We start from the raw sequence: 11,952 nt of genomic DNA on the forward strand, positions 1-11,952 counted from the left end.
AAAATGCAGTTTTTGGTGGAAAAATTTATTCTTTTTTAGAAATAATTTATTTTAGTTACTGTAGATTTTTAACCCAATTAATTTCCTTTAAAATGAGCTATTGAACAACCCTCTACGATGTTCCAGTGCCAAGCTATCTGTGGAAAAGAAAAAAAAAGAAAAAAATATCCCGTTTGGGGAGAATAACGTGGTTAAAGTCAATTTTATTGATTTTCAAGCCCATATATTTCCCTGGCTGTTCAAGCAAAGGGACAGAAAGTTTCCTATACAGGGGTTTCGGACAAGGCGGTGCTAATGGTGTACTTTTTGTTTTGATCTGACTCCTTTGTTAGGAACTATGGGTTTTTATATTTCTTAACATTGGACGTGATCGTCTCTTACTAGGTTGCTAGCTACCGCTGCAACCCGGAAAACTATCAATAAATCATATTTATAGTATCGATCCTTTATGTATATTATAATAATAGAGTTCGTTCTTTATTATAATTATAATAATGCAACCCGGATTGACAACCCAGATTATGTAAACCCTGATTACAAGCAGGAAAAAGCCTACGGCTTTTTCTTCTTTGGAGTAGTAAGAGACGACTCTCAAAGCATAAGGGAGCTAACTAAGTCCAATGTATGCAATGGTTTGTTCTTCTAATGATCGTATTTTAATATAATATTTTTAAACTATTAATTTCCTTTAAAATGAGCTATTGAACAACTCTCTACGATGTTCCAGTACCAAGCTATCTGTGGAATTACTAACCTATACTATAATTCAGTGGCGTATAAAATACCACTGCAACCCGGATAATAAACTGATTACAAACAGGAAAAAGCCTACGGCTTTTTCTTCTTTGAAATAGTAAGAGACGAACCTCAAACAATCAAGTTGCTAACTAATTCCAATGTATGCAATTGTTTGTTATTCCAATGATCGTCTTTTAATGTAAACGTAGAAAATGGATTCTATTTAATTTTTTTTTTTTAATTACAAAAACCTTTTTAACCCCATTGATTTCCTTTAAAATGAGCCATTGAACAACTGTCTATGATGTTCCAGTGCCAAGCTATCTGTGGAATTACTAATCTATACTATAATTAAGTGGCGTATAAAATTTACTATAGGCAAGAGGTCGTTCTTTATTATACTATATCCGATTAAACTTACATAGTTCCCATTATAATGAGATGTATCGAACCTCTATGTATCAAATTGTTAATTTTACAACTTTACCAAATGACGTTGTGGTGTAAGGGGCTAACACGATCGGCCGTTAACCGAAAGGTTGGTGGTTCAAGGCCAACCGGGGTCAATTTCTTTAAATTGTAATTCAGCTATTATTAAAACCATGATACGGATGATACTTACAAAAAAACCATTTACAGTATCGATCCTTTATGTAATTTCTTAACATTGGACATGATCGTCTCTTACTAGGTTGCTAGCTACCGCTGCAACCCGGATCACTGTGAATATATGGAGGCATAATTGTCCTTTACTTAGTTTCAGCTTAAATTCGATGATCGAGCCTTTATGTAATCCTGTTTTAAAAATAATTTGTTTGAGTTACAAAAGATTTGTAACCCAATTAATTTTCTTTAAAATAAGCCATTGAACAGCTCTCTACGATGTTCCAGTGCCAAGCTATCTCTGGATACAAAGAAAAGAGAAAAAATATCCCATTTGGGGAGAATAACGTGGTTAAAGTCAATTTTCTTGATTTTCAAGCCAATATATTTCCCTTGCTCTTCAAACCAAGGGACAGAAAGTTTCCTATAAAGGGGTTTCGGACAAGGCGGTTCAATGGTGTGCTTTTTGTTTTGATCTGACTCGTTTTTTAGGAGCTATGGGTTTTTATATTTCTTAACATTGGACGTGATCGTCTCTTACTAGGTTGCTAGCTACCGCTGCAACCCGGACTAGAGATGCTTTCGCAAAACTTCATAGTAATATCCAAAAGAAATGTTGCATGTTTAGTGAAAAGCTTCCAAGGTATGGACCGGCAACAGTGGAACAGTTTACAGAGGTAATGGGAAATCTTATACATCACTGTGAATATATGGAGGCATAATTGTCCTTTACTCGGTTTCAGCTTAAATTCGATGATCGAGCCTTTATGTAATGCTAGCTACCGCTGCAACCCGGATAATCGTCTTTTAATGTAACTCTTACTAGGTTGCTAGCTACCGCTGCAACCCAGATTCCAGTTACTATAGACTATAGTTCGCTCTTTAATGTAATTTTAGAAATAATTTATTTTAGTTACTATGGATTTTTAACCCAATTAATTTTTTTTAAAATGAGCTATTGAACAACCCTCTACGATGTTCCAGTGCCAAGCTATCTGTGGAAAAGAAAGAAAAGAGAAAAAAAGAAAAAAATATCCCGTTTAGGCAGAATGTTGTAGTAGCTGCCACTTTTCTTGATTTTCAAGCCAATATATTTCCCTTGCTGTTCCAGCCAAGGGACAGAAAGTTTCCTATACAGGGGTTTCGGACAAGGCGGTTCTAATGGTGTACTTTTTGTTTTGATCTGACTCCTCTCTTAGGAACTATGGGTTTTTAAATTTCTTAACATTGGACGTGATCGTCTCTTACTAGGTTGCTAGCTACCGCTGCAACCCGGAAAGACGAGTCTCAAAAAATCAAGTAGCTAGCTAATTCCATTGTATGCAATTGTTTGTTGTTCCAATGATCGTCTTTTATCGTAATTCCAAAATTAATATACGAATTTTCTAAGAAGTAAGCCTCCGTATATTCACTGTGTTGTCGAACATTTTCCATTGCATATATAAACTGTTCCGCAGTTGCCAATCCATACCTTGGAAGCTTTTCGTTAAACTGACAACATTTCTTTTGGATATTACTATGAAGCTTTGCCAAAGAATTTCTAGCCGACTTTTCAACAGCATCCGCTCTTTCAAAGAGAATTTTAATCTGTAATTTTTGAATACTTTTCGTGATCCCGATAAAACATGCGTAAAATGTTTCTCAATTTACAAAGATCAGCCTGCATTTTTGCCATCTTCTTGCATTTCTGAATGTAATTTTTTCCTTTGTCCTTATGCGTTCTTCGGTACAACCTCGCAGAGAATTTAATTTTTTCATTATAGCTTTTGTCACCCCAGTATCTACCCATTATTCTGGTAGCAACTTTTTTCTTATGTTTGTTTCGGTAATCTTCATCATTATCATACCGTTCCTTACTCTTTTGTTTGGCAGTATCAATTTTCGCATGTCTGTAATCTTCATCATTGTGATAACACATCTTGCTGTTTTGTTTTGCTCTCTCAATTATTACTTCTCGATACGCCTTGTCAGTTGAATACCTTTGCTTTTTTCTTTCCATGATGTTGTCTCTGTTTTTTGTATAGTACTGTTTTTTTAAAATACGTATAATAACTCGCTTAGAAGGCATCTTATTACAAAACAAGAAATAATATTTTCATCTAATTAACACTTCTTATAACTCGTATCATGTATCCATAACCTAACAAAAAATAAAACTAATTTTTAAATTTTCAGGTATTTTGTTAGTTTGAATGAAAAAATTAAAATTATTGCTCAGATATCATAAATATTTTTGCAGTTTACATAATAACTTTTGCGATTCTAAACTGAAAAATAAAATATACATTAAAAATGTAATTTTTTGGTCTGAAAATACATAGTCAATCCCACATCGGGTAGTTAGAACCTAACCAAAAATAAAACTAATTTTAACATTTTAAGGTATTTTTCCAGCTTGTATTGCAATATTCAAACTATTGCTCGGATACCATGGATATTTTTGCAGTTTACACAAGCTGCAAAGAACGCACAGGCTGATCTTTGTAAACTGAGAAAAATTTTACGAATGTTTTACCGGGATTACGAAAAATATTCAAAATTAAAGACTAAAATTATCTCTGAAAGAATAGATTTTGTTGAAAAGTCAGCTAGAGATGCTTTCGCAAAACTTCATAGTAATATCCAAAAGAAATGTTGCATGTTTAGTGAAAAGCTTCCAAGGTATGGACCGGCAACTGTGGAACAGTTTACAGATGTAATGGGAAATCTTATACATCACTGTGAATATATGGAGGCATAATTGTCCTTTACTTAGTTTCAGCTTAAATTCGATGATCGAGCCTTTATGTACTACATCCAACGACCATGACGTCATTGATCAATATTGTATATACAAAATTAAGTTTTTCGTGAAAAATAATAAATAAAAAAAATTAAGTGCAAAAGGCGCTAGATCTAGAGATTTCCTTTAAAATGAGCCATTGAACAACTCTCTACGATGTTCCAGTGCCAAGCTATCTCTGGAAACAAAAGAAAGAAAAAAATATCCCGTTTGTGCAGAATAACGTTGTTAAAGTCAATTTTCTTGATTTTCAAGCCAATATATTTTCTTTGTTATTCAAGCCAAAGGGTGGTAAGTTTCCTTTATAGGGGTTTCGGACAAGGCGGCTCTAATGGTGTACTTTTTGTTTTGATCTGACTATTTTTCTAGGAGTTAGGGGTTTTTATTTTTCTTAACATTGGACGTAATCGTCTCTTACTAGGTTGCTAGCTACCGCTGCAACCCAGATTTTTGTATGTTTATTCACGTCATAGCTCTAATTAATCTAGTAGGGTTTCAGACAAGGTAGTTCTAATGATGCACCTGTGTTTTGATCTGACTGTATTTTTAGGAGTTTTTGGTTTTTATATTTCTTAGCATTGGACTGATCGTCTCTTGCTAGGTTGCTAGCTACTGCTGCAACCCAAATTATGAGAAGCAGCCTGGCCGAGTGGTCTAAGGCACTGGTGTTAGCCACCAGTCTCTTCGGAGACGTGGGTTCAAATCTTACCGCTGGTATACAATTATGTTTGAAAGACTGCAGTGTGAAAAGACATCAAAAATGCAGTTTTGGGTGGAAAAATTTATTCTCTTTTAGAAATAGTTTATTTTAGTTACTATAGATTTTTAACCCAATTAATTTCCTTTAAAATGAGCTATTTAACAACCCTCTACGATGTTCCAGTGCCAAGCTATCTCTGAATACAAAAGAAAAAAAAAGAAAAAAATATCCCGTTTAGGCAGAATGTTGTAGTAGCTGCCACTTTTCTTGATTTTCAAGCCAATATATTTCCCTTGCTGTTTAAGCCAAGGGAAAGAAAGTTTCCTATACAGGGGTTTCAGACAAGGCGGTTCTAATGGTGTACTTTGGAATTTGATCCGACTCCTTTTTTAGGAACTATGGGTTTTTATATTTCTTAACATTGGACGTGGTCGTCTCGTACTAGGTTGCTAGCTACCGCTGCAACCCGGATGTAACTACACCTGGAACCACCATATATCAGTTAGTATGGGAGAAAGATCGTTCTTTACTGTAATCTATTTCCCTCTTCATACAATTTTGAGTACAGATCTATTATTTTGTCATTTGAAGCTCTGTAGGAGCTCCCAATTTTTCTCTTGTAAAGACTATTCAAATTTTCACCTGTGCAAAACCCTTGTCTAATTTCAGAAAGTGTATAAGCACAGCTCTTATCCTTATTTTGTCTCACATTTATGCTTAGTTCCTCATGCTCAAATAGATGCCAGAGGTTAAACGTACCAACTGATCCGATCCTGTTTTTTACTTCTAGTCGTGTGAGAGGCATATAAGGAGGATTACCACTTACTGGTCTTAATTCAAGAAAATCTCCCAAAAATAAAATCTCCCGAAATTAGCATTGCCCATTGGCAAATCAACTGCCAATATTTTTGATAATCTTAAATGAATGTAGGTTAAAAGAAGAGAAGAAACCATACTAATTTCATCAATAATAAAGAGTCTTGTCTCCTTAAGTGTCTTTCTCAAAGTGAGAAGTTTTTCAGTGGAGAGAGGTGTGTATTTTGTGGTGTTTTCCTGATCAATAGCTAAACTTAAACAACTATGTATTGTTAAACCATTTATGCTATGTGCAGCAATACCAGTAGGTGCCATAACTACAACGGGACAATCTTCATTCTTGAACTTGTTGCAAAGTAGTCTTCTCACGACACTGATAACCCTAGATTTTCCTGTACCCCCACATCCAGATACAATCAACTTCAAAGATGTTGCACCATTGCACTTGGTAACTGAGTCTAAAATTTTGTCAACAACTCTCTTTTGATCAATATTGAGCGACTCATAATCATTTTTCAACCTGTGTTCGGTGTCACCATTTAAAATCTGTTTTTTTGCGTCTAACAAATCCTCCATAGCATCTGCTGCTCTGTCAATGACTCCTCCCTGAATTGCATTTTCTGGGTCATCTTCAATGTTTTCATCAATATTTTCTGCCTTCAGAATTTCTTTTGCACGTTCTCGGACCCTTTCTTCAAATTCTATATCGCTTTTCCTCTTAACAAAAAATTTTTCTTGGTAAGCTACCATGTCGGGATAGTTTACACTTTCAACACAGTAGGTTTCGTAGTTGCTATTTCCACTGACTACTAGTTCATTTTCATCTCTCCAAGGTTTAAACAATTTTAAAAGATCTCCATAGTAAGCATTTTTCTTCTCGTCAGTTTCAAATGGGTTTACCTTTCTGTGCTGTATGATATACGGTTTAAAAAGCCTTTTTCTGAGGTAGAAGGACCCGTCCGTTAACATCATATTATCATCAGTACCATTACGCTCCCGTTCATACCAAGACAATAACTGAAAAAGACTGATATTTTCCATATGTTCCGGTCTTTTAGGGTAGATATCAATAACCCAGTGGGCAATGTACAAATCATTACTCTGTGGATCGTTTTTAGCAAGCTTTTCAAGCTCCTCATACCTTCTCAGTGTCCTCTTCACCTCGCTCTTTTTCGCAAGGTCAATATATCTAAATTGCCTTGAAATAATATACAATTTATTACCAAGAAGCCTATCAGCAGCTTCAACTGCTCCAACTTGGCGGGTTTTTATGGACTTCAACAAGTAGGACATAGTTCGTTGACCAAGACTTTTGCATGCATTATTTACTTCCTCCCATATTGCTTCTATTTCGACACTCTCTGCTTTAGTCATGTAATCGGTAATGTAATACGGTAATTTAGAGCCCAAATGGCCAATATATTGAACATCAATGTTTGCTTGATTAGCAATAAGTAACGCAGGAGAATAGTCATTTATATAACGCTCGTCATCTCTTCGAAGCAGATGATATATTCTTTTTCTTGGCTTTTTACGGTTTTTACCATGAGCCAAGCAGTCAAGGATGTCATATAATTCTGTTCGTTCCTTTGTAGGACGAAGAAAGCCAAACTTACAATACGTAACCCATATTCCTCTTTTTCTCTTATACTTTCTTTGACAGTATTTATTACAGCGGTGCACTTGATGGTCTTTGACCAGTTTGTGAAGAGTTGGACTAGTCAATCTATTTGGTATATCACAAGTTATAATACTATTGATATACTGAATCACTTCAGACGCTGTTGATTTCCCAATAATAGGAGCATCTTCAATCCACAACACACAGTGTACATGAGGCGCACCTCGTTTCTGATACTCGATACGCCAGAAATGATCCTTAATTTTACCAAACAAAGGATTCGTCTTTGAACAAATTAGCTCATTAAATATAGGTGTCCAATTTTTGTCAAAGTGCATGGAAACTGCAACTGGATCTAGACACGTCAACTCTGCTGGGGTCATTTTTGCCACACCAGGTAAGTTCTTATGGACAGTCCGTAAATAGTCAATAAATTCAGGAGAGTACCACTCAGCACATGAAACTGTCAAAAACAAAGTCGGTGGACCCAATTGCTCAATCATTGACTTTACTTTATAGGAAAGAGATTGAAAATACTGCTGAGATCCTCTGATTTTTGATTGAACAGAAAACAAAGTCGCTTCCATCTCTCCATCACGGGAATGAAGCCTTTCTATAAATTGACGAGCATTTTGATTTGGTTTCACAGTCCGCAACATATGACCAACGCTATTACACATGTAAGAGAATTCTTGCAATTGGAAACTGTGAAAAAGAAACTGTTTGTCAAGACGAAACTTAGTATGTCTGCTAAGAAGCCTTGATTTAAAATATTCTGCATTCCTAATCCGAAATGGTCTTGCCTTGTCACGCAAGCCATATTTGCCTTTCGGGAAAAGATTTGGAAACACTTTTAGATCAAGTTCTTCCTGAAATAAGTCTTCGCTCTCACCTTTTAGTTTCTTGATTTGAAATTGGTCAGTACCAAGATCTTTCATTTGCTTAAAATCTTCAATGAAGTCTTTTGGAACCGCTGAATTGAGAGGCTGGACAGAAAAATGTTCAACCAATGTAGATTTTGCACTTTCTGTCAGTTTCTGAAGGATTGCAGCTTCCGGTATTTCAGGTAAATTATCAACACCAACCGCTTTTTCAGCAAGACGGGCTTCAAGTATTTTTTTTAAATCTTCTAGGGTGTATGCATGTATTGTTTTATAGAGACTGTTGTTCTCTCTTAACCACAACAGTGCTTCATGGACTTTTCTCAGATCTATTAGTGCAGTCCAAACATTCTTGTTGTAAGTAGGCTGACCATTGACAATGACTACAAAACTATCAATGTTAAGAAGTTTTTCAGGCTGAATATCTGCATTTGCTTGCACATCAACAGGTAGATATACTATTCTCCCCTTAAGAGCGTCAACAAGTTCTGTTCTAGGTCTCTTCAATGCAGTTACTTGCCCTAATCTGACGATCGTAAGACAAGGCATTACAAATCGAATCATTGCCATTTCAAAATTATTTAAACACTTTATACATTCCGGTGTACAGTCTATATGAAGGTTATTTAATACTGATCGGACATTCTCCTGACTTTTCAACATTTTCCCAGCACAGTAATCACAGACAAAGAATGAATCTATGACATCCTCTTTCCAACCTGTACATTGAATTAGTTCTTCTCTGTCATCTTTGGGTATGTCCTGTTGTAGGTGTTCTAAAATCGTGGCCATCATTACATCAAAACCTTTCTTATTTGAAAGGGATCTTAGACTCTTCAATTGGTATTTTGTCTTTATCTGCTCACAACTGTCACAATGCATTGTGGGGTATACATCCCTAATGTTAGCTACCTTATCAAGGCTCTCACCAAATAATTTTATTATTGTATTTTCATCCACAGAAACTCTAATATTGCTATCACCATAAATGAAGTCTTGACTATTATTACGACAGAGTCTACTTGACACTTCTTCTATGTAATGACTTAGTTCCTTGTACGAGCCCTCGACTTTTAGTAGATTAATATGTTGTATAATCTTACATTTTGATACTGCCTTATATACGCTATTAATGAAACAGTTCAAGACAGGAAAATGTGGAGCTAGTGCCCTTAGAGAACGCAAATAGCTCTGACATCCCTCATTTGGGCTACAGTATAACGAATGCCCATGCTTTCTTGTGTCCCTGTAATTGATTTCACAATAATCCAAGCCGCCAAGGTAGAAATTAACCACTTTGTCAGTTGAAAATTTTAATGCTATATTGTTTTCAAGGATATCAAAAAGAATTTGACATAATTCAATATCCGTCGGATAGAGCTTGCAGATATCAGGGTGACATTGCCAAGTAACCTGCTGCCCAATTTTTGGTTTTGAATGTTTACTCAGATTGTTATAGGTGACTTCAGCCATCATAATTTCCTTGTCAGATCTAGTTTTAGAGCATTTTTCAATAGTTGTCTCGTACTTTTCAGGACAGTTTGTTCTACTACACAGAGAATTTTTTGCCAAATATTCAGTAGAACTAAACGAACTGTTTAAAACACAGTTAGAAATGCTTTTTTCTTGAGTCGGTGTTCCAGGAATTTGTTCTAAATCATTAGTCTTACAAACACATTTACTAATAACCCTAACAGGCTCGTTTTCGCCATAATTGAAAAACATTGCTTTTCCTTCGCTGTTGATAGGTATGCTTGTATATATATTTTTATTGCTGCTACATAAACTGCAATTGCTCCTTCCAAAATTAATATACGAATTTTCTAAGAAGTACGCCTCCGTATATTCACTGTGTTGTCGAACATTTTCCATTGCATCTATAAACTGTTCCACAGTTGCCAATCCACACCTTGGAAGCTTTTCGTTAAACTGACAACATTTCTTTTGGATATTGCTATGAAGCTTTGCCAAAGCATTTCTAGCCGACTTTTCAACAGCATCCGCTCTTTCAAAGAGAATTTTAATCTGTAATTTCGAATACTTTTCGTGATCCCGATAAAACATGCGTAAAATGTTTCTCAATTTACAAAGATCAGCCTGCATTTTTGCCATCTTCTTGTATTTCTGAATGTAATTTTTCCCTTTGTCCTTATGAGTTCTTCGGTACAACCTCGCAGAGAATTTAATTTTTTCATTATAGCTTTTGTCACCCCAGTATCTACCCATTATTCTGGTAGCAACTTTTTTCTTATGTTTGTTTCGGTAATCTATATCGTTATCATACCGTTCCTTGCTCTTTTGTTTCGCTGTCTCAATTTTCCCTTCTCGATACCCCTGATCCGTAAGATACCTCTGTTTTGCTCTGTCATATTTCATTTTCTTAAATCCTGGATCACAAGACATCTTAGTAGCAATCCTTACGCGTGCTCGAGCTTTATTGCGTTCGGTGGCATTTTTATCTCTTTTAAATAAACTTTTCTGATATTTCAGGATGTTAGCTTTATTTTTTGTGTAGTAAAGTTTTCTATTAGTAGAAATTTGGATTGTTCTATTTTGATATTGTTTTTGGTTATTCTTTCTTTTTTTCCACTCGCGTGAGACCATATTTTTTCAAGGTTTAAAATTATTAAGCACACAAAATCCCGTGTCGAGTATCTAAAACCTAGCATAAAACAAAACTAATTTTAAAATTTTCAGGTATTTATCTTGTTTGAATTACAAAATTAGTATTATTGGTTAGACACCATAAATATTTTTGCAGTTTACATAATAAGTTTAGTGATTCTGGACTGAAAACTAAAATAATTGCAATTATGAGACAATAATATGGAATGTACTTTACGGGTTACAAACCAAAAAAAGTTTGGTTCCAGGATACAATAATAAATTTGAACTGAGATGAAAAAAAAATTTCTTCCAGGAGACAAAAAGCAAAACTAATTTTAGAATTTTCATGTATTTTTGTTGTTTAAATTAAAAAATTACTATTACTGATTAGGCATCATAAATATTTTTGCAGTTTACATAATAATTTTAGCGATTAAGCCAAAAAAGAAAATTTTGGTTCCAGGAGTTTCGGTTACTATTGAGACAAGTAGCTATTATTACTATAGAGTTCATTACATGGACTGTTTTATTGCTTCAAAATTCAAATATCTTTGAAAAGACTGCAGTATGAAAATACATCAAAAATGCAATTTTTTTGACAAAATTGATTCTACTTTAAAAAGTATTTTATTTTTAAATACAAAAGTGACTAGATGTTGCAATTTCCTTTAAAATGAGCTATTATACAGCTCTCTATGATTTTCCAGTGCCCAGCTAGCTGAGCAGAAAAAAAAAGCGGAAAGAAAAAAATATCCCGTTTGTGGAGAATAACGTGGTAAAAGTCAATTTTCTTGATTTTCAAGCCAATATATTTTCTTTGTTATTCAAGCCAAAGGGCGGTAAGTTTCCTTTATAGAGGATTCGGACAAGGCGGTTCTAATGGTGTACTTTTTGTTTTGATTTTGTTTTGATCTGACTCTTTTTTTAGGAGTTGGGGGGTTTTATATTTCTTAACATTGGAGGTGATCGTCTCTTACTAGGTTGCTAGCTACCGCTGCAACCCGGACTAGGTTTCAGCCATCTCTACAGCAATGATACTGATGGAAATTACATAATCCCTATTTATGTTTCAGTTAACATGGGCAAGGTGTCGTTCTTTATTGTAACTCTATTACAAACAGGAAAAAGCCTATGGCTTTTTCTTAATTTGAATAGTAAGAGACGACCTGGCTACAACCTACGATTATGGCATCATTGATCAATC

Source organism: Artemia sp. Qi Xiang Cuo, chromosome 17, assembly GCF_049724085.1.
Source record: "Artemia sp. Qi Xiang Cuo chromosome 17, ASM4972408v1, whole genome shotgun sequence".
Lineage (NCBI taxonomy): Eukaryota > Metazoa > Arthropoda > Branchiopoda > Anostraca > Artemiidae > Artemia > Artemia sp. Qi Xiang Cuo.